Below are 25721 nucleotides of genomic sequence, written 5' to 3'. Positions count from 1 at the left end.
ATAAACATACTATAAACCACACATAAACCAATGACCCTCAACTGTTTGCCTAAACACATTTTCTTAAATTTGAGTCTAACCATAATTTTGCCTTGGATGTTGGGTTGAACATAGATTTTCAAATAATGGCCATTCAAGGGGGAAAGCAAAATACCATCTTCCAAGTTTTGATATAGATGTTGACACCAAGTGTGTTGCATTATTACAATAATGATAAATCATTATTACTTAGAGATTGTGTTACCTAGACTACAATTAAGTCGCTCGGGTGCCACTTTCAAGCAGTATTTCCCAGTCAATAATCCTAGGATTAACAGGAAGCAGGGCCTGGACATTGCACTTTTATTTAGCAAATTGTTTTTTTCCTCATATATGGATGTTCCACTAATTAACAGGCCAACAGTCTCCCGAACATGGGTGTATCAGTTGATTGCACAGGGTATTTTGGTGGGCAAGTATTTATGATTCTGTAATCAAGCCTCACTATGGCAATAAACAATGTTATTGATCACACTACTGTGCAACTAGAACTTATTCTGAGTGTAATCTCAGAGGCCAGTCTTGCAACCAATTTACCTTTTCATTGAAGAAATGCCCTGAGACAGGGACAAAGAACTTCAATACTTACTATGTAGTCCTGGCCAGTAATTGTGTTCATTCCAACTTCACAAGTTGACAAGGTGTTCTCTTTTAGACAGCTGCCTTTATGGGGGCAGTCAGGAGGTTAAGTGGCTATTGCACAGTGGCAGCACTCTAAATGAACTGCTGCCTTGGTTCAAGGGGGAGGTTGACAACTTTCAAATAATGCTCTTAGAATATGTTACGTTTAATTAACGCATTGTAAATATGATTGATTGTAAAGGTGATTTCAGAAAACCCTGCCCAAATTATCTTGTCGATGAACACTGTAGAGATTGCATGGGCAATACCCTAGTGTGCAAACTTAACCAAACGTTGTAAACACTTCATGCTTCAAAAACAAATATGGAACACTCACCGTAGCCTCCGTTAGTTTCTGCAGCGCATATTCCCAAACAATTTAACTGGGTTTGGATCTCATGGCCCATAAAATTCCACACAAATATGGTACACAGATCTGATGTGTCTCCTTAAATTAAATCGTGATGATCTCACTTCCAAAAGTCACGCCGTCAAGAGTTACAAAGTGACACAGGCAGAAGACGAGATCAAACGATCGAAATGCACACTTTGCGTATATTTGCACGATTTGTGCTCCTTATCGAGCGCATACGCAGTCATTTTTCAGCTCAGTCGTTACAGTGTCAAATGGAGTGTTGCCTCCTGGATGAGTTCTAAACTTGAGCCCGTGATATGGTTACGTGTACTGGTCACATTGGCATACATGGAGGGGCGGACGGACGTTGTACGTACGAATGGACGGTTGATGACGTCATGGCTATAAAACCAAATTTTCTCGCATCGATAGGTTACCAGTATTTTCTTAGCTATGGTGCTCCGCGCACGCGCGCCCTCACGCGCGCGGATCTCCGCTATTAGCATGGACAAGGTGGTTTCGTGGTGTTGCGCTCATCACAAAAATGCCAGAAAGAGTAGAAATAATAAAAATGTGGCAAAAAAAATACGATTTGTGAATATATGAGTTCTGAAAGCGCGTCCCAACGTTAAGTTGATTATTTATCATTTTGCACTCACTTGATATATGACCAGAAAATCCAGATTATTGTCTATTTCCACTGAAAGATCACTAATACATCCTTAGCAGGGAATGAGAACTTATAGTCAGATGAGTATTACCAAGCAATAGACTTGGTTTTTGCTCCGATTAAAAAATCTATGAAATGGGGGTTGAAGGACTTTCCTGCTTGTGGAATGACAAAATTACCCAGAATTCTTTTTAGGCATGAACAAGGCAACTTGAGAAGCAAGGGACTGGCCCTCATCAAATCGTGAAGCGCGGCTGGAGGAAAAAGTGAGGAGAAAATTTCTTACGACAAAGTAGTGCTTTATTCGTTGTTATCCTCGTAGCAAAAAACTGGCCTTTCGTGATCTCTGTCAGGAACGGTATAATGCGGTGGAGATCGGGACTCATCGTCGGGACTTCAGACTGTGATAGCTGTCATGGCAATCAGTCGGCCGAGCACTATGAACACACTATCATGACGTTTGGAACAAAGTTTTACTAGAAGCAAGTTCTAAGTGTATAGTATCACTCGTAAAGGCGCAGTTGCACTATGCAATTTCTCGGGCAACTGTCTCGCATATCTCGCAACGACCAAAAATGTTGCGAGACCAATTGCAGAAACCGCTGCAGAAAGTAGAGAGTTCAACTTTCCGCAACGACTGCAACGAATTTTCTTAGCCTTGGGCCGTGAAACATCTGTCCTGCAACTTGTGTCGCAACGGTTTTCAGCAGCAGCCAATGCCACATTTAAGGCGGATGAAGTTGCCAAACCCGCAGAAAAATGCTTCTCTAAATTTATGAGATCATCGAAACGAGACAGGTTGTATGACACGTTTTTCAGTGTAACACCCGTAAAACAACTAGTTTCGTACTGTGAGAACGTTTGTAGAAATGGCGTTGCGAGACAAGCTGCACGAAAAATTGCACCGTGTAACAGCGCCTTAAGGTAACTTGTCCTTTTACACAAAGCACTCTTGTGGCCCCACGTCTTGATAAAATCTTGCGGTGTATAGAAGAAGTGAGCCGCGCGGGTGCGCGTGCATGCATGCGTAGAGAGCCCGCGGTTGGAGATACCAGGCAAACTGCTTGCTATCTCCACGGGGTGCCGAGGTTATGTTTTGGTTGCTAAAACGTCTGGTTCGTTATGGTGATAACATCGCTGAACAAGCGCTAAAACAGATTTACAGAATTAGGAAAAAAATTGCAATTTTATTATGCGAACAAGGACATTGAACCATTGATGCTATCGTCAAAATTATTCAATTTCCTCCTCTTTATTGTTCCAAGCCTCGGTCACCAGGCTAAACTTCTGAAAAAGATGATCTATCTGTGTCCTATGCGAGAAGACTAGACACGCTTCTTACGTTACGTTTATGACTGTAGAATCAACTGAAATGCCAATTTCCTTGTAAAAAACAAAACAAAACAAAACAAAACAAAAATTTTTTTGGTATGGTACGTATCGGAGAACCAGAACATCAACGCATGCGCTGACGAAATGTTTGAACCAGACATCGCGCCAGAGAGTCGTACCTGACGATTCAGCCCGGGAATTTGACCCGCGCATCGCTTTCGGACGCGGTTAGTCCTTTGCTGCTTTCAGATACTTACTTTCCAATCGGTAGGCAGTGCTTGAGAGGGAGAAATTTCGGCCCCTTAATCATATGAGATAGATCTCTTTCTTAAACACAACTCAGTTCCGGCCAGTCAATTTAACGTAATATTTTTATGCCATTAATATTCTTCAAAAAAAGTAATTGTATCTTCCATATGGTACTCACTGGAGTCGCGAATTAAAAAATGTACGCACGCGCCCTGCTAAAGGTAACATACACACATACATACATACATACATACATACATACATACATACATACATACACACATACATACATACATACATACATACATACATACATACATACATACATACATACATACATACATACATACATAAATACATACGTACACAAACTTTATTTTGAATTTCAGATTAGCTACAAGAGCTAATATCTTCGAGACACTACATTTAAGGCTAAAATACATTAAACATCCGCATATAAGAAAATAATTTTTTCCAAGTTAGGCTAAATAGTTCTTATAAAAATTGTATTCACGGTGGTTTTAGGCTTTCTACTAGGTTCTTGAATTGGATCTTATTTCCAAAAAAGATATCTATGCTATGATGTGGTATGACTGATTTCCTCTCATGAGGACGCTGTGCCTTTATATTTCATAACCACGAAAAATAAGTTTTAAACAAGATCTGTGCAGTTTAAAATGAAATTTGTTCCAGTTGCCTGAAACTACAAGTCATATTTTAAAAATCAGAACCTGTTTATTTTTTTAGGCTTCACTTTTATGTAAGAGCTGTTTAAAATGACATTTTAGTATTTATAGCCTAACAGACTCTTAAATTCTAAGTTCTAATATGCGGATGTTTACTATATATGATCCCGTAGAACTTTAGAGATAAAAATCTCTCTTTCCTTTCTTGAAGATGGCTACAATGTTGGTGAGTTATCAGTCCCCCGGGAGAATGCCGATCAGCAAGGATTTATTAAATAATATGGTCATGGATGGTGCGCCCTACCAAATATGGCTGAGTTGAATTCACGACCACCGAAGCCAAATCTAGTCTGTGGTCAAGAAGCCGCACAAAAACAAAAACAAAAACAAAAAAAAAACAAAAACAAAAAAAACAAAGAAAAGAAGCCGCCTTCGAACCCGATTCGACCGTAAGTTCTTTACCCAATGGCCCGATCGAGGGATGAAATAGAACTCGGGAGAACTTACCGTAGGAAATGACAGTTACTCTCTGCTTACCAAAAGCTGTGTTATCTGCATGGCGTTTAACTATAGGCAGGAATTGAGTTTTGAGTGTCCCATAACGCCTCCACAAATTCAAGACCTGGTTGGTCCATGCTCTTTTTCGGTCTTGGCTTTCACACTTTTTTGAAGTGTAGTCTTAACCCACGAACCAAGTCTTTTCGTCTCCATTAGCGTGCGATAATGGCTAAAAAGGAGAGTAGTACGATAAGAGCTTGAGATAAACTTTTCCTCATAATCGGAGGACAAAAAGATTTGTTTTGCAGCGGAAGACTGCACTTGAAAAAGTGTGAGAGCCAATTAAGACTGAAATACGGATAAAATTTTCCTACAATTTTGCTTACTTCAGCTCCACGATTCCCGGCCTGTTTTTCGGATTCTTCTGGTTTAAGTGCCCCTTGTTCTACAGTGAATTTAAGCACTGCCTTTAGCCACCCGTGCATGCCGTATCAGTATGCCCCGTTGTAGAAACGTGTGCAAGAAGGATAAATTCCGTATAGCATAACACCACTCCTTAACAGATCCGGCGACACCTATTCTCAAAAACCGCAAAAAAAAGGGTTACAGTAAATGGTGTAGCATCTGATCTTGTCACAGTCCTTTGTGGTATTCGTCAAGGATCAGTTCTCGGGCCAATTTTGTTTCTATTATATAATATATTAATAATTCCTATCATTGCTCAAAAATTCTTGAATTTTACCTATTTGCCGATGATGCCAATCTGTTCTATTGCATAGAGATATTGATACTTTAAAACATAAAATAAACGGCGAGTTAAATAATGTAAATTGATTTTTTGGGAACCATCTCAGCGGGCTGGAATCCTAAATCCTTAAATCTGATTGGCTAATAACGAGGTTTTAGCCGGTCCAGCTTTTTTTTTCAATTTTGCTTTTATTATATAGTAATAGTTTTTATCATTGCTCAAAAATTCTTGCATTTCACGTCTTTGCTGATGATGTCAATCTGTTCTATACACATAGAAATATTGACACTTTAAAACATAACATAAACATAGACATTAATTGACCAATCATAAAAAAAATAAATAACTAATGAAAAGAACTCTGCTGGGTTTAGCATGTGTCGTTTTAGTGTAGGGGTGAAGACACAGTACTACAGATATGGAGGGTGCGAGTTGGAGTACCGGTAAGTGCATAGTACAGTTCTTTGTTCCCTCACCATGTCCATGTTGTAATGTTAAAACTGAATTATTATAAGTGTAGGAATACAGAAACCGATAAGATGACACCAAAGATTAAGAAGAAGTGTTGAGATGCGTAAGACAGAGCTTGAGGAGGGAAGGTATAAGTATCCTTTGGGGGTGGGGGAGGGGGGTTAAGCAAGGTTGAGTGCATAATTCAACCTGCGGATCATGAAAATAACCTACAGTAGGTTAAAACGGATTCAACCTGAAAGCGGATTTTACCTGCAAGATATACCGGTATACGGATACAGGTAGTGTACCCCTTCAAGTAAAATGTCCATGCAGCCATACCCGCAGACGTAACGGGCGGGGATTAGTAACGATTGTTTACAAAGATGGCCGGCTCGGCAGCAAGGTTCCTTCTTCAGAAATACGTTTACTGCATTGTTTTAAGGGGCTAGGTCACGCTATTTTAGGTAATTTTGTTTAATTTTGTTAATTATGAGCTCTAAACGTCAAATTGGCAGAGCAAGAGTCTTTCATTTCCAAAATCACGGCCACATAACAACTGAGAATGATTTTCCAGCTGTGTAAATGACATTTTGATAGAGACTGATATAAATTTGAAACAAGGTGGGCTGACCTTTTTCAAATTTACCCAAATTTAATCCATTTCAATCCTCTCCAGTTTTGTCTATCCATGTCCCTTCTTGGCTTCCCTGTGTTTTGTTAGAGTTCTTCTATAGTTTTGAACAGTTATTTTGATATTTTAGTTAATTCTAAGACCATTCGATCAGTACTGACTTGCCTAAAATTGCCACTGACCTAGCCCCTTTAAGAAAGGCTATCAAATATATGCAAATCCTAATGTCTCTATTATCATTCATTTTTTTTTCTTAATTTTTATCTTTGCCTTTTTAATCAAGCCTGAAGGCATACTACCAAGGATCCCCTAACCCTCTCTATCTAATTTTTTGGACCTTGGGGCCTAAGTTTCAACTTCCCCACCTCACATGGTATTATTATTGAGGATTCCAGGGGATGGAAAAATCTTGCTCAAAGCCTTTGAACTTTTTAAACTTCAAAAGCCTTGAGCAAGATTTTTCCATCTCCTTCTTCTTCATCGATCGGAACATAACAACTGAATTCTCCAGATAATTAGATCATCTTAAAAGATCATTTGTTTTGAGTTAAATAAAATTATCTTTCTTTCTTCAATGAATCCGGCATTCTTTTATTGAGGCTTAGTAGCTACCTGGCAACATCACAAGATACAAACTAAACTACTAAAACTTATAGCAATTTTAGACACAAAAGTACACGGTATAAACTATCATGCATTCAGTCACTAAAAGGTCTTTTAAGTATTATAAAGATAATTTTAAGCGACATTTTGGCAGCTTACCAGCTTAAAAAGCTTGTGTAAGTTCCAAAGGTCTTCAACGATAAGGTTAAGTAAAGTTAAGAAGGCATAACCATGCATAGCAATAAATTGTGCAAATCATCGTGTTTGATATTTTTACAAGGTAGCAGTCCATAATCAGGAGAGTCCATCTTCACCACCGAGTCTCTTCGTCAACACACGTGTACACGATTCCATTTTTGGAAGGCTTAAAAATTGTTCATACAATGAAATTACTTAATTACTTTTTAAGATGACCTGGTGCTGCACACGCAGTGCTTTTTCTTTCAGTTACTAAACTAAACTGCTGACTTTGTCTACTCCTGAACTTGTTCATCGATCAGAACATAACAACTGAATGCTCCAGATAATTAGATTTTTGTAAAGTACGATATTAGCCAGAATAGTACCCATCATGGTTGGCAATGCAAGCCAAAGCGAAGTCGCTCTCGACCCCCGAGGATTCACACTGCTGGAGCTCATCCCGGTTTCTGTAGCATGAAGCGACTGAGAATTTTACTACTCACCCCTGGACGGGACGCTAAACCAAAGCATGCTCGTTCCCTGCAGTATATCGCCGGTGACCATCTGTACACGTGCCCCTGAGTGAGAAGAGACAGTGCAGAGCAAAGTTTCCTGTCTTGGAAAACAGCAAAGCGACAACGCTGAGCCTTCAACCACTCTGGCACACTGACTGAGCTTCCAGGCACAACTGCTCGCACAGGAGATCAAACACTTTTACTTCTTTCAAAAAATTCCCTTGGTTAGAAAATCTGAAACTATTTACGTTTAATTATTTTAACACGTATATGAACTCAATAAAAGACTCTTGAACCTCGTTCATTACTTGTCTCAAGGCTATGCTCACAGATATATAGTTGGTTTATGTTGTCGACTAGCTGTGTATCAGTATAAGTTGCAAACGGCAGGTTGTTGTTTTGTGGAAGAATGCGATCCGTGTCATTCACAATGCCCTTTTTTCCCGCGATCTGCCTCCCAAGACAACTTTATGTTGTCGCCAGTTGCATGTTCATTTTATCTTAAAATACTACATGGTAACGAACTCACGATACAAGATTTAGAGTATCCAAGACTTTGGCCCTTATCAGTTATGGTCAAGGAAGACAGAATCAACGACAGACTTTATTTTTAATAACCAGCCGGTTTAATCTAGAGTTTTAACGATAAACAATCTCAAAGACAGAATCTCGGGAGAAGGGGGAGGGGTGGAGAATAAATTAAAGGAATGTGCCGCGAGGAATTTCAAACCTTGAGACTTACGTGGAGGTAATCATTTATGTTCTATTCCTGATAAAGATTTCACGATCAAATAAGATAATCATATGTTGCCAGGTTACATTATTGCAGGACTTAAGGTTCTATATTTCTACTAAAGAATGCCGTTGTCCGCGATAATCTTGAGTCAGTTCAGTTCATTCTTCAAACAAGCCAGTCAGAAATGAGTGTCGAATGTCGCTATCCGGTTTGCGTGATGATCCAGCTTCTTTCTTGTGTCAAATGCCACTTTGCCAGCATCTTCTTCTTCAAGGCCACCGTTGTCGCTTTCTTCAAAGCCAAATTTGGCTGATCGAGGTTCAGCTGACTCTTTTGGCTGCTCATTAATAGTAGCCAGTTCAAAGCTTACTGCTCCACTCTCCTTTCTTGCGTCAAATGCCACTTTGTCAGCATCTCCTTCTTCAAGGCCACCGTGATCGCTGTCTTCAAAGCCAAAGTTGACTGATAGAGGTTCAACTGACTCTTTTGGCTGCTCATGAATAGTAGCAAGTCCAAAGCCTACTTCTCCACTCTCCTTTCTTGCATCAAATGCCACTTTGTCAGCATCTTTTTCTTCAAGGCCACCGTTGTCGCTTTCTTCAAAGCCAAAGTTGACTGATCGAGGTTCAGCTGACTCTTTTGGCTGCTCATTAATAGTAGCCAGTTCAAAGCTTACTGCTCCACTCTCCTTTCTTGCGTCAAATGCCACTTTGTCAGCATCTCCTTCTTCAAGGCCACCGTGATCGCTGTCTTCAAAGCCAAAGTTGACTGATAGAGGTTCAACTGACTCTTTTGGCTGCTCATGAATAGTAGCAAGTCCAAAGCCTACTTCTCCACTCTCCTTTCTTGCATCAAATGCCACTTTGTCAGCATCTTTTTCTTCAAGGCCACCGTTGTCGCTTTCTTCAAAGCCAAAGTTGACTGATCGACGTTCAACTGACTCTTTTGGCGGCTCATGAATAGTAGCAAGTTCAAAGCTTACTGCTCCACTCTCCTTTCTTGTTTTAAATGCCACTTTGTCAGCATCTTCTTCTTCAAGGCCACCGTTGTCGCTTTCTTCCAAGCCAAAGTTGACTGATCGAGGTTCAGCTGACTCTTTTGGCTGCTCATTAATAGTAGCAAGTGCAAAGCGTACTGCTCTACTTTCCTTTCTTGTTTTAAATGCCACTTCGTCAGCATCTTCTTCAAGGCCACCGTTGTCGCTTTCTTCAAAGCCAAAGTTGACTGATCGAGGTTTAACTGACTCTTTCGGCTCCTCATGAATAGTAACAAGTTCAAAGCTTACTGCTCCACTCTCGTTTAACGTACTAGATACTGATGGCATGTTTAAATTACCAGTTTGGACTTGTTCATTCAGCAAATTTTTCCCTGTCATTCCTCGTATTTCGTTGTGGAGGTCATTAAGAGGCAAAAGGAACGCCAGGCAACACGAAAGAGACCATTGTGGATTTTTACGCCACTCTTTAATAAAGCGAAAAAAGTACCTGCCGTACTGGACTAAAAAAAGAAGAAAAAAAAAGAAATGAATACGTTTGTATGGTATCGCAAGTGAACGAGGAGCACAACAACGGAGCTTGGTACTTTGCAAAATGCATATTTCGCCCGACTGTTTTTCCCCACTGGTTGTAAATGCCCGGATGTTTGTTCGCGTCATTGTATTCCAATCATATTGTAAGGTGCTGAAGTTCGAAATTGAGTAAAAATTTCTAGAAGAACTTACTTTGTTTTAGTAAACACAACTCGTAAGATGGTTTAAAAAAGAACGCTAAGCATAGTTGAGCTTTGCCACCTAGCCTCTTTGTTTGAGTTGGCTAAATTTAAGGAAGGTGTCTACTAATTCAAAGGTATTTTTGCACGGTTTACTGAATATGCGGGAAAAGAAGATCTTGACAAGTGTATTGAAATCCAAAGAGATAATTGGGTGTAACCACGCATTTTTCGCAGATAATTAATCAAGAATATTTTTAAAACGCTTTAAAATACAAAGCAATGTATGAAGTTTTGTTTAGCTTAATTGTCTCTGAAAATTGCGTGTTTACCCCCAATGTTCTTTTCGGATACAAAGAGCATTTGCTAAGTTCTTTCTCCGCATAGTTTTGAACCGCGCAAAAATATCCCTGTATTAAAAGACGAGTATCTCGAGATGCGCAGAACGTATGCGCGATAACAATAGTAGGCACCGTCCTTAAGTTGAAAATTTCACTTTGACATTGCAACTCAATCAATCTTTGTTTTACCACAAGATGGAAAGTAATGAGCAAACAGATTTTCCTGATGCCAAAGAAGAGTGAATTAGATAAGAATGTTGTTATAGCATGAATGTTGTCCCCAGCACAGTCACAAATAAGTCTATTTTTATAATACCCTTTCCCGGGAAAATCAGTTGTCATGTCCCTGAAAAAAACATGGCAGAATCAGTCATGCGTGACATGACTTCTTCTGATTGGTTAAAATTGGTGGCCCTTTGTTTGTTTCACGCGCAAAGTGAATCTAAAATAAATCAATTTGTGACTGTGCTGGGGCAAGACCACAAAGGCATAGATCAACATTATTTTCTAATCCACTCTTGTGCCAGAAACTCGGACCTCCATGGTTGCCTTTGGCTTTTCTGCAATGAACAACCATCCTCTTAACTAGGCCACTATATTGTAACAATGAACATTGTTTTTTTATTCGTCAAATTTAAGCATGGTGTGTTCATCATTGGGCTAAGTAAAAGTGCCACTCCCCACCTTCTGGGAGATCAAAGTATGGAAACGACTACCATCTCCGGATCGATCTATAGCTAAAGAGGTTTATGGGGGCACTTTGAATATAAGTCTGTAAGTTTGCTCTCTGAAGAAAGTTGAAAAAAAAGGAATTGGACCGCAAAGTACAAACCAATTCTTTGTCTCAATGGTAGCGTGGTATCTTCTAAATAAAGTGTACTGCTGTATGTTAGGGTAAGGGCTAAGGTTAGGGCTCGTCCCCAACTCTTTTTGATTTAAGCTTAAATACGAACAAAATGCTTACCCACAAGAATTGCAATAACCAGAATATTTGCTCCAAATACCAATGCGTTGAACATGATATGGTCCATGTATGAGTCCAGCGAGGATTGTGCGCTCTCTACTGGTATTCTACTGACAGTACCTATTACGAGGTTGACGAATGTGACGGCAAGGCAAGAAACCATCAGGCTGTTCTCAAATGGTTCCGCTATTGGCCGCTTGTACGCAAATAACATACCATAGAGACCTGATATAATCAATGCTAACCCAACGTAGGCTCTGCTCTCACCTCCTATCAGGATAATGCCTGAAGTTAATGTCACCTTTCGAGTCATTTCAACAAGTTCCCAATACCATGTGTGAGTTTTGTAATTTGCGAATAAAAAGTGTAATCCTGTGACAATTTCTGGAATTGAATGCTGGGAATGTGTGGATTCATCCTCGGCTCTGTCGCCATGTTTCTTCAATGACCTTTGGTGCCTCCACAGAACTACCAAGACAGCCAGAGGTAGAAACATGATGTACAAAATACTAAAATATGCAACAATCACAGATCGTCGGTATTCTTGGCTGGAACACTTGACATTAAAGTCAACTTTTAGAAACGTATCGCACTTTTCACGTTTTTCATTAAGGCACAGTGTTTGACAGGCAAGGGGAAGAACATTTGCTGTCTTGGAGCAGGTGCTTAGATAGGTTAGGTAAAGGAAAAAAAAGACGGTTCTGTAGACCAACTGCTTTGTTTCGGAAATTTTCTTCACTTTTTCCACTTGACTCGGGAAGAACTTTCTGCTTAATAAGACCTTCCTAATGCCATAAATAATGAATGCTAAAATGACGACTGCAGCATTGATACCGAGAACAGTGAACAATCTTCCAAAAGCATTGACTTTTAGATCTGGAAAGAGACAGTGGATAGGAGCAATCTGGAGAATATTTAGCTGTAACATCTCAGAATATTTCCCAATAAGCTCGAGAGAGTCTGGCCATTTGATGTATGCAAATGCATCGAGAATTCCAGATGTTACCTGGTAGAAACCGATTACAATTTTTATTCTTCCAAGAATTATATCAACTACGGAGCGATCTTGTTTCTTCTTGGCTTGTTTCCTGCTTCTCCAAACCACAACCACAGCGATTATAATAGTTACTACTGCCATGAAGGAAAGCTGTGCTGTCATCCATGCTGTTGAGGGGCACTCTTTGCATGTCTTCAACTGTTTGTAATATCCATAACTACACACTTCACACAATGGTCCTTCATATCCAGCAAAACAGGTGGAGTTCATACCTCCCAGACATGATTTCGGTCTTGGACATCTATATTCTTGAGGAAGAGGGTATCGGTACTCTATGATGGATTGGTTTTCAACAGAAGAATTCCGCTGTAAGAAGTCGCTGAAGGATTTGTAAAGTTCTTTGTTTGTATCGTTCTCCCATTTCCACCAGTAACCCGGTTTAAGACTAAGCGTACCATTTTCGCATTTTAATCCGGGTCGTTGTTCACATGACTCGCAGGCTTCAAACATGTGTCTTCGAAAATATCCATTCAGACAGTAACATGCCCGAAATCCAGCAAACGACTTTGTATCCGACCCTGAGAAAAATCAGACAGCGCAATTAACTTATCTATTCATTTATTAGTAAAAAAAAAAATGACGAAAGATAGTTTAATTTTGTTATCTTATCTTTTCCGTGGTGTCTATAAACGTTTATTATAATTCATTCATATTAACAGATCTATATTTTGCACCAGGCCTCTAATGCTGTTGACATCTTTTACCGAAAAACTGAACTCAAAGCAATGCAAGATCTAAGATCAATCCAAGATCATTGTTAACACTAGCAAGATATCGGGACCTAAGCGATCTGTTAAGATCACCGATCGTTTCACATGTACCTCCGCAAATGTCATTTATTGCATAACCTGCACGTTATGCAATAAATTATACATTGGTGAGACAGGTAGACGACTAGGTGACCGATTCCGCGAACACCTTCGCGATGTTGAGAAGAATGACAAGGATGCATCCAAGCCAGTCGCTCGCCATTTTAATCTGCCTAACCACTCCAAAAAACACATGGCTATCTGCGGCCTTTCCCTACATCTAGGTACGACGGAAAGCCGCAAGAATCTGGAACAAAAATTCATCTTTCAAATCGGCACCCTTAATCCTCACGGTATTAACGAACGCTTTTCATTTAACTAATATATTCCTATTTTTCACGTTGCCATGTTACCACCAATAGCGTAGCTCCTACTCTACTATAAAAACTACACGTAACCCATAATCCCTCGATTCGCTCTGACGAAGGGCTAACGCTCGAAACGTCAGCTTTTAGAATCTCTGTACGGTGGCAAATTTACATTATCAACTCCGTTGATAAAACCAAATTTTTGTATACTACTTCCCCACCGACGCAGCACCACAGTTTCTTTAGAAACTACCCCTTCATTCAAGATCTAAGAAACTGTTTTGGAACATTGCATGATACTACGACTGAATCCTCTGGAATATACCAATGTATGAAAGACTTGTGGGAACACCCATTCTATTGACATTCTAAAAGGAAATTTGCCTTAATTTCTACTTTACAAATTAAGAGAAACAATGCGCAATCTCAATATCGTTTTACTACAGTTTTTGACTGCATTTAAAGAGTTACCCCGACACTTTCATCGTTTGTAGCTTATGACAGCTTTAAGTATAATATAAATGAGGGTAAAAAAAGGTTTCCTTTTAAAATAGGGGAAAAGAACCTGCAAATCGATTTTAGCAAGAGAGGGAGGAAAACCGGACCTCCCAGAGCAAAAACGTCGAGTCAAGTTGGGACTGGAACTCAGTCCACATACGATTGCAGTGGTGGGAAGCGCTGTCTATGACTACCATGTCATCCTGACTCCTAGAGTTCCATTTGGTCTCTAGTAGAACTTCATAATTTCTCTTGCGCTATGAATCACTAAAGCGGTCGAGATATGAGAGTCTTCAAATGAAAAGTTAGAAAAGTCGTGAAGGAAAAGGTTTAAAAAAGGTATGTAACTCTCGATTTTTCATCAAATTTCTTTTGCGGAGACGATGAGTTCCATGAAGTTAATCAAGAAATCTAGTTTTGACTTGGCCTTTTGGCCTTAGCGTTGATTTGTTTCCTTATTGTTTTCTATTGGAAATCATAAAACTTAAAGAGTTGCTTTATACGACCAGCCTCATTCCGACATTTCCTCGTCTGGGCGTGGTTCTTCAAAAGCTGGTTAACGCTAATCCCAGATTAAAAATTAACCAAGGAGTTTAAATCTCCACTCCCAAATTCTGTTAAATGCATCAAAAAAAACTTTCACTAAAAAGTTGAAAACATAAAACAAAAATTTACGCTAATCCTGGATTAAGTTAATCGGCTTGCGAACAAGCGGGCCCTGAGTGTTTTGTATAATTGTGTGGGGCATGCATTTTTTTAAAAATATCTGGCCAAAAATCTTTTTTCAATGCCGGCGAACCGTTTTTCCATTTATCTGGCAAGAACTGTAAAGTAGCTGCCACTTAATTATATTAGGCCAATCATGTCTGAGAGGCTTTTTGGCAGAATTAAAACATTGACAATGATGTGTTCATTTGAAAACGAAAGCGAAAATATCTCATCTTATTGGCCTCTTGATCATGTTTAGAGAAATGATCTCCGGTGAACCGTTTCGAGAAGCATACAAGAGAATCTCTAAAACCACTACTTCTTTTGTTAGAGCATCTGAATGGTGTTCCGATTAGCGACCAACGGCGATAAATAAAACTGACGGCCGATAATTACCGATTACTAAACGGGAAAACCGACAACTGACATGGTCTGGCATTGTGGGGATGTTTGTATTTGGAAATAATGCGTAATGATATTTTTTTAACATGTCAATAGTATTATTATTTTTTGTATGATTTTCTTCTAGTTTATAAAATGTTATCCTTTGGTGGGCTCTATTTAGCGAGAGATAACCTGGGGCGCTTACCATTTTTATCGAAACGACTGGAGATTTCTGTACCATTTGTTTGTACCACTAGAACCAGGCTCCGATATGAGGATTCGGGCATTGGCCGTCACATTTATTTGTACCAAGACTATTACGGCATTCGGAAATAGACTCACAACTGGAACGGCTCATTCCGTTTCTCATTCTTTGATAGGGAATGTCCAGTGCCATCTGTCAAAAAATTCTCACTGAAAATTCCGCTTAAATGGTAAGCGCCCCTGTTTCACCTCCTTTTCGGGGAGGAACGCAGGCTCATTTTCCGAACAGCGGCTTGTAATCGAGGGCTGCAGTTTTGCTGCAGTATTTTCACTGCCTTTTCCGACTGTTGTGCCTGTACGTTGTTTTTCCATGCGGCCGAGTCATGAGCGGAATTATGAAAGTGATCGTAAGTTTCTTTCGAAAAGGTGAAGAAGTGGCAATCGTTCCAGTGGACATATCAAAACTTCAAGGAGTCCTTGAGTTAAAAAAATAATAATAATAAAAATAAATAAAACATGTGACGGAAATTTTTAGGAGTGAAGGAAAAAGCCTTTCAACAATGAATTGGCGGGTTCTTATTGAAGCTATTTGGCCTGGCATAATCCTCTGCTGGTAAGTGCGAGAACTTTTCTATATAAATTGTCACAGATGGACAGTGGCAACTTGCCAAATTTGATATCAGACGAAGGCAGGAGGGAGCTCAACGGTACGTGTTGGTTTTGGCCGCTTTTATGTGCTGCAGAGTTTGATGTATTCAGAGTAGAGTTCAGGGCCCGGTTGCTCAAAAGAGGGCTAAACTAACCTCAGGTTAGGCTTTACCAAGAGGTCAAATTTTGTAACCGTGGATTTGCTAATCCGAAGTTGAAATAGCGTTGTTCAAATCACAAGATGCATGTTCATTCAATCAAATCGAGGGGATATGCTCCGTGTTTGTTACAGATGTTTCCGCTGGAAAACTGAATATAGTGACGAGCCTCTCAGAAGCGATATTCATCTTTTCTGGAGATTCTCGTTTCCCTATAGGCTACCTTTGGAATTCATTCTAATTAAGGGTATGAAACTTGAAGGAGTGTCTATGAAGCAAGCAAGTGTCGACGTTACAAAGATTGACAACCATGTAAAAGATGCTGTGAATAAGGTGAAGCAACACTACCATTTGAGATTGGAGAGTCTGCAGCCAGTGGTCCACAGGGGACTGTACCCCGGAAGACGCAAGTAACTGTGCCTTTGCTTTAAAAAGGGATGGACAGGCTATACGACAATTAACCGCCAAATACGTAGATGATATCCTATCGGTGCTTACAACACAAGGGGAAAACGTGCACGCTGTGTCGTATTTTACGTATGAGACATTCACTGTTCTTCAGTATACCCAGGATTTTGGGACAATCGCCAAGGAATCTCTAAAGCGAAGTGCACGTCCAGATGGGCAGCAAAGTATTACACGCAAAAGAGGTCGTACTCTCCTGTCCCTCAATTTGCCATGTGCCTTTCTCCTATAGCACCTATAGATACCACCTTTACCAATTGAGGACATAAAAACCATGTATGGAAAAACAGATTAAATACTGGTTAGAGAGTTATAAGCCAGTACGCCAACAGACTGTTAGGAGCGAGACCACAAAAGGTAAATATGGGGCCTTGCCACCGCATGTCTACGCTGTTCAACTCACGAGCAACATGTCTGAAGAGAGGCCCTGCCAGGGGGGAGGGGTCCCATGTCGCTTGTCTGAATTTTAAAAGGTCTCGTGTCGGTGCTTTGACAATGTTTCACGTTGCTTTGACCGTTGCTGTCGGAAATTTAAAGAACGGATGTCGTTTGTCGCTATTTCACTTTAAGGTGGCTCTAAGCAGTTTCCAGCACTTTCCAAGACGTAGATTTTTGATGGGTCATAATTACTACTCTTTATCAATTGGTGCTACAATTATGGTATCAAAATACTGCCCAATCACTAGCGAACACGTTGGTATTATTTTTGTGACACAATAGGTTACCATAGCAATACTATGACCTTAATTTCAGCTTTAAGCGCTTATATTTCAAAAACGGCACGGTGAAATTTTTTCTTATTACAGAATTTTGATTAGCAGGATAAGATGTAACTTTTGGCAAAGTTTAAAAAAATTCTGTAGATGGGGTTCAGAGCCGTCTTAATTTTTCGAAAATTTTAGGTGGCTCTGAATCGCTAGTGATTGGGCAGTTTTTTGATACCATGATTGTAGCATCAACTGATGTAGAGTGGCTATAATGACACATCAAAATCTAAGTCTTGGAATGTGTTGGAAACTGTTTTGAGCCACCTTAAGTGCTGTCGCTACTTTTTAGGCCATGTCGCTTGTCGAAATTTACCCTGGCAGAGCCTCTGAAGAGAGACTTCGAATCCATGAAGAAAAATAAAGGGAATCATTAGCGAACGCGCGTTGTTAGTAAACAATTTGTGGACGACGGGGACGACGGGTGTGTTACACAATACGGCAGGGCTGTTCGTGCATTTGTGCGTCTCGACTTGTGACGGTTAGTAGTCTAAGTAGTATTGACAGTTGTCTTTGTGACGCTCGAGACCATTTATTGCGTGATTACTTCAAGAAAGATAATGGTCTAATTGTCTTCTTTTGATTACTTCGATTCCCTGTAATCGGCAGGAAAACAAATCCACATATAGAATAAATGCAATTGGCCACTTTCGAAAATATCATAAGACTCTTTGTTTGTCCTTCCAAATTTTGCATAAGCGTTGTTTCCAGTTTCTCTTGGGACCATTGTAAATCCTAAGAGAAAACAAAAACAATGCTTATGCAAAATTTGGAGGGACTTTGATCTTCGCAGTTATGAGAGCAATTTTTGCAATTGCGTTGAGAAGCCGAAAAATTCAGAACTTCAACGGGGTTTGAACCCGTGACCTCGCGATTCCGGTGCGACGCTCTAACCAACTGAGCTATGAAGCCACTGACATTGGGAGCTGGTCATTTGTGGGTTCTAATGGTCCCGTGAGGAATGAATCAATGATGAAATGGCATATGAAATGAATCATATATGAACTGCGGATATGAAATCAAGTAAAGCTGTTGGTTAGAGCGTCGCACCGGAATCGCGAGGTCACGGGTTCAAACCCCGTTGAAGTCCTGAATTTTTCAGGCTTCTCAACGCAATTGCAAAAATTGCGCTCATAACTGCGAAGATCATAGCTTTACTTGATTTCATATCCGCAGTTCACATATGATTCATTTCATACACCATTTCATCAAAAAGAATTATGGTATTTTCGAAAGTGGCTTATTTATCGGTATTTTTTAAGAAAGGTGAAATGAACGATCACATTGCGTAAACAAACCAGACTTATGGTATTTTCGAAAGTGGCTTATTTATCGATATTTGTTAAGAAGGGTGAAATTAAACGATCTCATTGCGTTAACAAACCAGACTTATCATGAGGTCCAAGTGCAAGCAAATAAATGAATTATTTTAACTTGTACACTTTGTATACAGTTTAAACTGAGTGCATTACATAGCGAATATCGAATATGAATAATTACCTTGCATTTTTACTCATAAACTGAGATTTATCTACAACCAACAGAGATCGTAAATTTTAACTTACAACCGACAAAGTGATTAAATTTTAACTGACGACCGACACGCGGACCCCCGCCCCCCCTCCCATCCCATTCAGACCCTCTTGCCTCTTGTTAGGTTCCCAGTGATATATCTAATGCCATCTATCAACACCGCACTGATGCTTTTGTTTTAATTAGAGCGACTTTCATATGACCTTGAAAAATAAACGTATAAACAGAACATAAACAAAAATGCAAAACATTCAATTGGCTAATAGAACAAAAACAAAGGAGTGCGAATTTTCATTGGTTTAGCGTACTTAACGAACGCGGATGCAAAAACATCATCTCTCCATGGTATTTTCTGGAAAGTTTCGCTTTGACGTCATTTGAAATGCAGCAATGTGATTGGGCAATCGAACTGTTTACTCCCCATATTAGGAGTTTCCTCGGCGGGAATAAGGAGAAGCTTTGTTTTAATCTTGCTAAACATTGGTCCCTGAAACAAACTGCGAACACTTTTTCAAGGTCATACGAAAGTCGCTCTAGTAAACTGTCTGTTCTAAGATATTGTTATTGAAATGCATATAGCGATATAATTTCTTGTTTACAAACATTGAAGTCATATTCATAATATTCAAATTTGCAAACCACGGAACAAAAGAAGTCATTGTTTCAATAACCAATTAGGTTCTGGTTGGCATATTAATAACAATGGTGACGTCACAGGAAACATCGCTACAGCTGATCTGCTGCCGAGATATGTACCTTTGAAGTAATTGGTATCTTTCTAGCGCCGTTTGGTCCGGCTCAAGATGTTGCGAAATATTCATTTACGTTTCGGCTGCAAGAATTTGAAATGGCCAGCCAGATTAGTTGCAACTTGAAGTGGTAATCGTTTGAAAGGGTTCTAATGTTGCCTGTCTTAAAGTCTTACTCAAACTAGTATGTTAAGAGTTCTTGGATTGTGCGTTGTTGACTTACTGACTTTTGCCTAAATTTCTGGATTTATATTAGTTTAATTGTATCTATATTCTAGTATCTAACCTTGAGAACAAGCACTGCAGTCAAAGTAACTTTTTCCAGGTGCCTTATTTTTGTGAACAAACGAGCCATTTGGACACCTCTTGCAACTGTCGCTGACAAAAGCTGGAGTGTCTGAGTAGTAACCACCTGAGGAGCATATAGATAATATCATGGTACTCTTTCTTGACGAATAAAAAGTGCAACGAGACAGCAAAGCATGCGCATCATAATTACATACTGCTACTTCTACTAATATTGATGATAATAATAATAATAATAATAATAATAATAATAATAATAATAATAATAATAATAATAATAATAATAAGAGACAGAGATTAGTGTGCAACAATTGGTTTGGCGAAAGACTACTCAGGTCTTAGAGAGAATGCAGAAGGCCGTTTTATCGGCGACGCTAAATATTGCAAGAACGTTCAAGGTAGTAACATGATGATGCTAATATCAAGATTGATAAATTAGCCATGGACAGTTATCGGCATAAGTTTTAGACACCTAGATTATGATTTTTATATATGTATATATATTTTATTTATTTATTTATGTATTATTTTAAGTTTCGCTTAGCTCACAGGCTACGCTATGCGCCCTGTGTTGCTTTCTGACACTGTGCATACAGATAGTTTTACTGCATAAAATTAGTAGTAATGATGATAACGACAACAGTAACAGACAAATGCGAACCTGAGAACACAGACCAACTCAAAAAGAGAAAATAGAAAGAAAGGGAATGAAAGACATGACAAGTGGTCACAAATGGTGATGCGCGGCCAGTTTGTTCGACAGACACAAAATCAAAAGGGTTACTTGAAAATATAGACAGAAAGTTTGATTACTGTAGCGCAGGATCAAGCTTTTAGGCGAAATTTTGACTAAAACAAAAATTGTCAAATCACAAAACAAAACACAATGTACAAGACGGAGGATGAAAGTGTATTGCACATCTTTTCTGGATGCAGTAAACTAGCGCAGAGAGAGAACAGAATGAGAAAAGTTAACATGGGGAAAGCTATTTTCTGGGACCTCTGTAGCTACAAGAGAACAAAAGGGTTTGAACATTCAAAAAGGTGGTATGAACACAACCCAGAACGTTATTTAGAAAAGGACAATTGGAAGATCTTGTACGATTTTACGATACCGTGAGACGGATAAGGTGATAAAAGCGAGAAGACCAGACCTGCTGGTGCTTGACAAGGGACAAAAGATGTGCGAGATTGCTGATTTTTCTGGCCCACAAGATGCTAGAGTAGAGCAACGTCAAGAGGAGAAGTTGGATAAATATCCAGACCTCGCAAGGGTAAGTTGGGCATTTTGCCGCTAGTGATCACGTGTTATGAAAGCCGCCACACTGGAGAGCAAATCGCACACTGGGACATGCAATGCTCTACTAACTGAGGTACGAATGTACATGTTTATATGAGACAATTCCTTAAATTGTCCTTATCAGTGCGAGCATCAATCTTTCGAAAAACTATTTTAATCGCAATGCATTGAAATCCGAGCTGGTTCAGGTATGGAAATTAAAGAAATGTACAATAGCTGCTATTATGGGTTACCCGCACTTCAAATCAACGTTTCTTTCCTTCATCAGTCCTTTCACGGGAACACATGAGTCCAACAAATTGACCTGCTCCCAACTGTGTGGCTTCGTAGCTTAGTTGCAGGTAGAGCATTGCAACAGCATCGTAAGGTTCTGGGTTCGAATTCTGTTGAAGCCCCCTGAATTTTTTCTTGTGTCTAGATGAGAAATTTGCTTAAATTGTCCTGATAAGTGCGAGCATCACTTCGATCTTTCAAAAAAACTATCCAATTACAATGCATTGAAATACCAGCTGATTCAGCTATGGAAATGAAAGAAATGTATAATGACCGTTATTACAGTTGACCCCAGGCTTCAGCGGTGTTAGTTTTAGAGCACGTGGAACCGAGGCTTTCGGTTCAACATTCGATCACACATAAAGAAGATTATCATATTCCCCGTACGGCCCCGCGCCCGCTTTCATTGTAAAACTATTGGGAAAATCCCCGTATGAGGGCCGTACGCATGAGCGCGAGCAAGGCCGGAATACTTACTGCTCCGTGCGATGCGATTTTAGAGGATTTCGTCGCTTGTAGACATCCAAGTTATTTACAGCCAGAAAAGCAAATGCAAACAACATATTGGATAAAATTGTCTATCTAAGTTTTTGTTACTTATTTTGTTCAAACTTCAAATTCTGAGTGCTCATGAATAGCGTAAAGAGCCCATATGATAAAATGCTTATTGACTGAGTTTAGGTCGGACCAGACTGGAAAATATTTGGTCCTCGGTCTTGGCGCACAGACCTCGCTGCGCTCGGTCCGTTACGCCATGACCTCGGGCCAAACATTTTTCAGTCCAGCCCTTCCACTCAGTCAATAAGTACATAGCAAGAGATTTAGCGCGCGAAATGCGGAAAAAAAAAAGAAGTTCATTCCAGAATTTACGTTGTTCTTAGAAGAAGGTCGCTGAATGGAAGCTGCCCTTTTGTAGCACATTTGGGGTTGTTACTTCAGTTAACACATTCATATGGTTTACAGTGCATTGTCATATTTTCCACGATATTAAAATTAGGCCAGGCAAACCTCAAATTACTCGAAAAAAGGCCATGGAAACAGTCAAAAATCAAGGAATCACACAGTCCTTCAATAAGAAATTATTGTTTTCATCCGAAAGCCTCGTTTTGTGCCTTGTGAAACTAAGCTGAGGCGTGCGTTCGTCTGTAATAACAGCTATTGTGCCTGTTATCATTGGATCACCAGGAACAGTAACAAACACATTTGAATTGTGGCCAAGAAATAGGAATAGAGTGCCCAGCTGAATTAACACAGTGCGTGCATCTTGGAAACTGTTAGTATCATACGGAAATGCTTAGAGGCAAAGCAAGGAAAGGAAAGGAAATTAAAAGAAGTTTATCTAGCACTGGAGTACTTGAAATCAACAAATTAACGCAAGATCAAATCAAATGTTGGATTTTGAGGAGAGGGGAAAACCGGTGTACTCAGAGAAAAACCTCTTGGTGCAGAGTAGAGAACTAACAAACTCAATCCACATACGACGTTGAGTGTGGGAATCGAGCCCAGGCCACATTGTTGGGAGGCGAGTGCTCTCACTACTGCGCCATTAATAAGGATTTAGCTGGTATAGAGTCAAGGTGTGGAGGAAAGGTCAAAACATCTACTTGCAACAGTGTAGCAAAGAAATACTGGTAGAAGTAACAAACATTTGCAAGGGGATCTACGAAAATTATCTGGAGTAGACGTAGCAAAATCTTTTTAAATAAATACGACTGAGCAGCACACAGCAACAGATCTTGTCAACTTGCTTTTATTTCTCCTACCAGTTTCGTCTGATTACGCCGACTCCGTCAGGGAGTTTGATCAAGATGGTTAAAAGAAATTTATTTCATACCTTATTTACAAAGCACAAATCACGATCCAACAAGGGTGTGAACAGCGAAAAACACCTACACAACAGACTAAAATCCTGCACGACGCTGAGAATTGTATTTTTAGAACTCACGGATTTAACGTTAAATCTGTAAGCCCCCAAAAGCAGCAAGTACCCATTTCGTTGCCATTCTAATATTTCTTGTGATGCTGTATAGAGAATCTAACCACTAACAGGAACTTTGTATAATGAGAATTGTAAATAGTGCGTGAAAAATTAAGTAGTAGTTTGTAAGTTAAACAATATGATTTGTGGAATAAACAGAGTGCTTAGATTGAGTGAACAGTAATTTAGTTGTCTTAAGAATTTACTGAATAGCGTCTTCAAAGAAGGATCCATTTTGTTGCCCTTATAATTGTAAATGAGAATTATAAACATTTTATCAGGGGCACCCAACGACAATCTTCGGTGAAATATGTGTTCGGGCAAGTCAAACTGTTCTAAGAATTTGGGTTCAACGTTGCCAACCAGCTACAGATTCTTTACTAAAACATCACCTAAAACTGTCGCGACCAAGGAAAAGTAATCCCTTTCGCTTTCGAAAGGGACATTTTGCCTTTTTTTGGCATTTTAAAAATGTCATCTAGCCGTTTCGGATGAGCACACGATTCACTGGGGAGTTCTTAGAAGGCACGTTCAGCTAGCAATTTATGAAATAAAGATATCATTCCCTAAAAATTTCGGATAATTTAATTTTCAGCTAAGATTTCCGAACAGATCAAATTATTGTAGGAGATGAAAGCATCTCTATAGACAGTCTTTACCGATTACAAGGAGCCTAGAAATGTCTTTCAAATGCTTTTGGCTTAATTTGCTCGTTGGGTTAGTAGTGGACCATTAATCAAGCGACTTTTAATGCGATGACGGAGTGTTTTGGGCGCGAAATTGGTAACCTTCATGCCTGGGAACTTAATTTGATACATTTTGATATTAAATTTATGCATTTAAGACACAACTCTTGCACTTTAAATCGGTTCTTGGTATCCGATTCTTGTATGCATGAATGAGCTAATTTAATGCATAGGATCTGTGCAAGCTTACCAGCCGGGCAGTCTTTGCACCTTGGTCTGGTGTCGGAGATATTAACAAAAGTACCAAGCGGGCATGGGAGAAGCTTGAAGCCACTTTCATCATAATATTTGGCAAATCCAGCCTGAAGAAACACCTTGCTCAGCATTTCTCTGAACGCGCTAGATATTGCTTCAGCAACTTGATAGGGCAATCCAGTGTCTTCCAGTCTTTTTTGCACGTAAAAATAATCAGCTGAGAGATCTATAAATTCAGAGTCATCTTTCTCTACACCCCTGAAATTCAAAACAGATGAGCAGTTCTTCTACTCTAATATGGTGATTAAAACAGGGCATCTAGGCTAGAAACAAGGTGCTTTCACAGTCAAGCAGTATACTGTCATATCCTCTTTATTACCGTAATTTATGAACAAAAAGGTCACAGCCTCCTGCAATGTCAGTGCAAAGCCCTTAATTAGATAAAACGTTACTCCTGATTTCCAAGAATAGAAAAAAACAGAATCTGAAACACTCTTCCAAATTATTCGGCCGTTTAGGTGCTGAAGTACTAAAGGTGCCCGTCCATCTTAGCGAGCTCGAAACTGTCTCCTCCTTCTGTTGTTAGCTACAAGCTATTGCCGAAGTACTTGATTTAAATAATTAATTAAGGCGACATGACTATTACGCCAAATATGGCAAATAGCTATAGAAAACGCTTAGTTCAACGCCGGGAACTAGTAACAAGGAAAGGTTTGTTCCCATAACAGCCGCGGATAAATATAAGACACGGAATCTTCCGGAATAAACTAGTTTTAGATAGCTAGATCTTTAATAAATTTTGGATCATAGACTGAAGTGACCCTTCTAAATCACAAGGACTGTCATTAGTTAAATATGTAACGCTTATGATTAATGTAAACTTTTGCTTTAACGATTGTCAGTTAAAAAGGTCGATTTAACAAATTAATATTTACAGAATCGAGGGGAAAGAAGCAGCATCGGTTCCGCAGTTACTTAAAGAGGCGAATGCAATATGTTTCGGTAAATGGTACACATTCGGATCCTTTGCAAATCTCTTCTGAAGTTCCCAGTTAAGGCTCAATTTTAGTGTCGATACTTTTTCCAATTTATGGCAACGATGCTCAATTTATATAACAATTAATTCACCTTGTGTCATAAGCTGATGACGTGAATGTTCTAGTTTCCCATGAAAATGTTAACACCTTAATGATCTGTGGCAAGGAAAGAACTTCATGCTCTCTGGGACTGGATGTTAAACAGATTGACGATTAACACGTCCAAAACAAGTCACTGTACTATTTTTATCAAGGCAAATGAGAGTTGCCTTA

The 25721-nt window shown here is 39.5% G+C and overlaps 1 long non-coding RNA gene across 1 annotated transcript; it reads right to left on the bottom strand.

Moving 5' to 3' along the window:
- Window positions 1–12856: 12856 nt before the first annotated feature.
- On the bottom strand, window positions 12857–24528 carry LOC138027791 (uncharacterized). The gene is made up of 3 exons (XR_011127512.1): window positions 24407–24528; window positions 19900–20025; window positions 12857–12903 (listed from the first exon to the last, which is right to left on the bottom strand). It is a non-coding gene; the product is annotated as an uncharacterized lncRNA (long non-coding RNA).
- Window positions 24529–25721: the final 1193 nt, after the last annotated feature.

Source organism: Montipora capricornis, chromosome 12 (assembly GCF_036669925.1).
Source record: "Montipora capricornis isolate CH-2021 chromosome 12, ASM3666992v2, whole genome shotgun sequence".
Taxonomy (NCBI): domain Eukaryota; kingdom Metazoa; phylum Cnidaria; class Anthozoa; order Scleractinia; family Acroporidae; genus Montipora; species Montipora capricornis.
This window is presented reverse-complemented; position numbering and strand designations above follow the sequence as displayed.